Below are 5,833 nucleotides of genomic sequence, written 5' to 3'. Positions count from 1 at the left end.
TTAGTCGTGTCTGACTCTTTGCAACCCCATAGACTGTAACCCACCAGGCCTCTCTGTCCATAGGATTCTCCAGGCAAGAACAGTGGAATGGATTGCCATTTCCTTCTCCAAAAGAAACTATAGAAAGAAAGAAAGTGAAGTCGCTCAGTCATGTCCGACTCTTTGTGACCCCATGGACTGTAGCCTACCAGGCACCTCCATCCATGGAATTTTCCAGGCAGGAGTACTAGAGTGGGTTGCCATTTCCTTCTCCATAAATAAGCCATAGGGGTTTTGAAATCAATTTAAATCCTTAATCTGTCACTTTTTAGCTATTTGTGATTATCTATAAAAATTGTTGCTCAGTTGCTCAGTCATGTCTGACTCTTTTCGACCCCATGGACTGCAGCACACCAGGCTTCCATGTCCTTCACAGTCTCCCGGAGTTTGCGCAAATTCATGTCTGTTGAATCAGTGATGCCATCCAATCATTTCATCTTCTGTCGTCCCTTTCTCCTCCTGTTCAGTTCAGCTCAGTTACTCAGTCGTGTCCGACTCTTTGCAACCCCATGGACTGCAGCAAGCCAGGTTTCCCTGTCCATCACCAACTCCCCAAGCTTACTCAAACTCATGCCCATCGAGTCAGTGATGCCATCCAACCATCTCATCTTCTGTCGGCCCCTTCTCCTCCTGCGTTCAATCTTTCCCAGCATCAGGGTCTTTTCCAATGAGTCGGCTCTTCGTATCAGGTGGCCAAAGTGTTGGAGCTTCAGCTTCAGCATCAGTCCTTCCAAAGAATATTCGGGCTTGATTTCCTTTAAGATTGACTGGTTTGATTTTGCCATCCAAGGGATTCTCAAGAATCTTTTCCAGCACCACAGTTCAAAAGCATTGCTTCTTCAATGCTCAGTCTTCTTTATATATATTTATATTTATATACATATATATATTTGTTGTTTAATTGCTAAGTCTGACTCTTTGGGGACCTCATGGACTGTAAGCTACCAAGCTCCACTGTCCATAGAATTTCCCAGGCAAGAATACTGGAGTGAGTTGCCATTTCCTTCTGCAGGGATCTTCCCAACCCAGCATCAAATCTTTATCTCCCGAATTACCACTGAGCCACCAGGAAAGCCTATATATATATGCACACTTTGGTTGTTTCCATGTCTTGGCTATTGTAAAGAGTGCTGCAATGAGCATTAGGGGGCATGTATATTTTTGAATCATGTTTTTCTCCAGATATATGCCCAGGAGAGGGATTATGGAATCATATGATAGCTTTATTTTTAGCTTTTTAAGGAACCTCATATTGTTCTCCATAATAGCTCTACCAGTTTACATTCCCACCAGTAGTGTGTAGTACACCATACCCTCTTCAGCATTTATTATCTTTTGGTGATAATAATAGATAACAAAATATAGATTTTGTGATAAATGGCCATTCTAACCAGTATGAGGTTATACCTCATTGTAGTTTTGATTTGCATTTGTCTGATAATTAGTAATGTTGAGCATCTTTTCATGTGGTGACATTCAGTTGAGAACTCTGACCTCCAGAACTATAATATATAAAATTCTGAGGGGTTTTTTGCTGTTGCTGTTTTATTTCTTTTTGGTTATGTGGGATCTTTTTGCCATGTGGGCTTTTCTCTAGTTGCAGGGAGTGGTGGCTACTCCTTAGCTGAGGTGCTCAGGCTTCTCATTGCTGCGGCTTCCTTGTTATGGAGCACAGTTCTAGGCACACAGGCTTCTGTAGTTGCAGCTCCCTGGGCTCCAGAGCACAGGCTCAGTAGTTACCATGCACCGGCTTAGCTGCCCTGGAGCATGTGGGTTCTTTCCAGATCAGGGATAGAACCCACGTCTCCTGCATTGGCAGACAGATTCTTTACCACTGAGCCACAAGGGAAGACCAATTCTGTTGTTTTAAGACACTAAATTTGTGGCAACTTGTTATAATAGCTACAGATAACTGGCATTCATGCCTATCAAGTCCAGCCCATCTCTCATCCCTACCCTGGCCTGCTGCTACCCATTATCTCCTGCTTTCTGCTTCCTGTGTACATATATTGTTACAAAAAATACATATATATTTTTCCAAAATTTTCTTTCTTTCTTATACAGAATTTCCATACTATATACAAACTCTTTGCACCTAGGCTGTTGTTTTTTTTTTTTTTTTTTTTTTTTTACTAAACAACATACATTCATGTTCTTTGTTAGCACCTGCACAGGACTCCATAGTGAGGATGATCTATAACTCATTCAACCAGTCCTTAAATGATCAACATTTAGGTGGATTCCGATCTCTGCTAATAAAAACGGAACTTTATTAAGAATGACTTTATGAACATGGTCTCTAATAATCAGGGAGCTGTGTTCTCACACTAGATTTCTAGACATGTTTCCCTACAGTAAAAGTATATTTTCGTGTGTGTGTGCTTGCTGAAATGCGTCAGTTCTGTTGGGCTCTTTGTGACCCCATCGACTTCTCTGTCCATGGATTTCCCAGGCAAGAATACTGGAGTGGGTTGCCATGCCCCCCTCCAGGGGATCTTCCTGACCCAAGGATCGAACCCGGGCCTCCTGCACTGTCAGGCAGGTTCTTTGCCACGAGCACCACTTGGAAAGTCCATGTTCTTTTGTAAATATTGTCAAGTCCCCTCCATAGAAGTCATACTGCAACAAGTTTTCACTGCAACAAGCAATACATGAGAATCCCTACATCTTCACAATCTCCCCAAAAGCACGAGCTGTCAAACGTTTGTGTTTTTGCCAATCTGATGGTTGGAAATCGTTTTTAGCGTAGTTTTTAATTTTCATTGTCCTTATGTGTGACAGTAAGACACTCAAATAGGCCATATATGTCCAGGCAGGTTCAGATTTTCTGTACAGAAAAGATCTAAGGGTGCTTTCTAGTTAAACAAGGTTGAGAAGTGTTGATTGTGCATAACTAGTATCGGGAGAGTAGCGGTCTGATAAATTTGATGGCGTTAGTAAGGCTTGAATGGAATGAGAGCTCCCCCAGGCACTGGCCACCACCGTCACTGGCTAATGGTTCGTAGGCAGGTCTTACAAGCTGCCTGTGTTCTATCACGGGTCCTTGTAATAAAATGCTGTATCCTTGAATGCGTGTAAGTTGAGTTTCTTTTCCCACTGTATCGTTAGGTAATCCATCTGAACCATTTCAACCTTATTTCATCATCTGATCACAATTAGCCTCCTGGCCTGCTTGGGGGATAGTATGCCTGCTCTTTGTGGGGAAAAGCTATGGGCAGATGACATTTCAGGTCCTTCACTGTAGGATTTCAGCCACCAGGTGGCACTAAAGTGTTTATGCTATGCTATGCTAAGGCACTTCAGTCGTGTCCGACTCTGTGCGACCCCATAGACGGCAGCCCACCAGGCTCCCCCGTCCCTGGGATTCTCCAGGCAAGAACACTGGAGTGGGTTGCCATTTCCTTCTCCAATGCATGAAAGTGAAGAGTGAAAGTGAAGCCGCTCAGTCGCGTCCGACTCTTAGCGACCCCATGGATTGCAGCCTACCAGGCTCCTCCATCCATGGGATTTTCCAGGCAAGAGTACTGGAGTGGGGTGCCATTGCCAGCCACCAGGTGGCACTAAAGTGTTTAATGTATTCAAATCAATCATTTACACTGTCCGTTTGTCAAGACTGCGGCTAATTTGCCTGTGAATTATTTATGACAATGTAGTTACAGCTACTCTATTAGCTTCCTATCACTGCTGTAACAAACTGCTACAACGTATTGGCTTAAAACAATACAACATATTATCTTACAGTTCTGCTGGTCAGAAGTCCAAAGTGGGTCTTGCTGCCTTAAAAGCAAGGTATTGACAGAACTGCGTTCCTTCTAGAAGCTCTAGGAGAGAACTCTATTTTTGGCCTTCCCCAGCTTTTAGAGGCTGCCTGTATCTTTTTACCAGTAATGTCACTTCCCCCATGGAATGCTTTGTACGATCTCAGTTTCACCAGACAGAGGGCCCTGACCACTAGTCCTCCATGAAATGTACATTGGATTGTGGGATTAAGTGACTAAAGTAGTTCAAGAACGGAACTTGTCAAAAAAAAAAAAAAAGAACGGAACTTATCTTCTGCATACATCATTACTCTGAAAACTCATGTTATCCAGGTAGAGTTCTTTGCTCTCTGGCATCACCTTCCAGATCCAGTTTTAACTTCTATTCCTTGCTCTGAAACCTTGTCCCTTTTCCTATCTTGGGACCTGGCCAATCCACTAGAAGCACACTGACTCTTGCTCTTGAGTCTAATGAAAGCGCTAGGTCCTCAATTTCACTTCTTTATTAGTTAGTCCACACCACCACCCTGCTTGCTGCAGAGTCAAAAGCTCTGCCACAGGAAAAGCAAAGCACACACGCCCCATCCGCAGACAGGTGGAAGGATGGGGAAGGGAACTAACATTTCTCGGGCATCTCCCATGGGTGCAGGGACATTCACAGACATCCTCTTCTTTGCTCTCCACAATACGATAAAGCATGTTTCATGGGACCATTTTATAGATGACCAAAGTAGGAAACTCCTAAGGACTAAATAATAGCCTCCCCAAGTCACTCATTAGAAGATGGAAAGAATGGACTCCCCTGGTGGCTCAGTGGTTAAGAACCCACCTGCCAATGCAGGAGGAATGGGTTCAATCCCTGATCGGAGGAAGATCTCACGTGCTGTGAAGCAACTAAGCCCGTGCACCACAGCTACTGAGCCTGTGCTCTAGAGCCCATGCTCTGCAACAGGAGAAGCCACTGCAATGAGAAGCCCCTGGGCCACAACCAGCAGAGCAGCCCCCACTCACCACAGCTACAGAGAAGCCCTTGCAGAAGTGAAGACCCAGCACAGCCAAAAGTAAATAAAGAAAATTACAAATTTAAATCTTCTACAATTAAAAAAAAAAAGAAGGTGGTGGTAAGGTAAAAATTGAAACACATATCTGTCTTCAAACCCTTTTTTCTGGCCCACACAGCTTTATGTATAAAGGATATCACTGAACCACGTCTGAATCCATGCCGCCCCCTCCCCAAATTCCCCAGGCCCAAAGGCTGAGGTGTTTGTGGTCTTCACCTCCTGAGTTTCACAGCCCATTCTTGTCTCTGAACAAAGTTTCTACCCCTGTCTTAAGATGTCTTCTGTCTACACTTGATTGTTTCCTGCTGAATGAGTTTCAGCATTCTTCATTTGTTTTATCAGCTGAGAGCTTCTCTTTGCTGCCTCATCATATCCTGTGCTGAGGGCTCTTAAATCTTAGCAGAAGATTGAAGAGGAAATTGTGGGAAAGCAGGATATGCTTCCTTCTCTGTTGCCTCTTTAAGTCATGTTGCTTTCTCACGGACTGCTTCCCAGAGATCTTGTAACTCTTTGAAAGCCAATTCCCCTCTCCCTGAGCAGTTGTTGGCTCTTGAAGACTTGGGTTGGGAAACCAAACACTAAGTGAAAGCCACGCCTGCTGTTTGCAATGCAAACTTTTAGCCACACCTCTTTAAGCAAGGAATGGGATGTGGGAAGGTGGAAAGAGATGATAAAGCATCACCAAACCACCTAACAAGGGTGAAAAATCTATTTCTCAATGGAGGCATTGAGTTATGCCCAAAGATGAGAATTACCAGGAGGGGAAAAATTCCAAGGAGAAAATTAGTCTTCAAACTGAGTCGCTCAGGTCTAAGATATCTCTGCCTAAGGTCACTCTTGGATGCTGGAGTCAGAAAACAAGATATTAATATTTTCAAGAAGGTGAGTATTTCACTTCTGAAAGCATAGGATTATGCAGGAGATATTGTATGTTCTATTTTGTAATATAATTATTTTAAATAAAGAGACAAAAAA

The sequence above is a fragment of the Bos javanicus genome, chromosome 23, assembly GCF_032452875.1.
Source record: "Bos javanicus breed banteng chromosome 23, ARS-OSU_banteng_1.0, whole genome shotgun sequence".
NCBI classification, from domain to species: domain Eukaryota; kingdom Metazoa; phylum Chordata; class Mammalia; order Artiodactyla; family Bovidae; genus Bos; species Bos javanicus.
The sequence above is the reverse complement of the archived record's forward strand: the minus strand, read 5'-3'. Positions refer to the sequence as shown.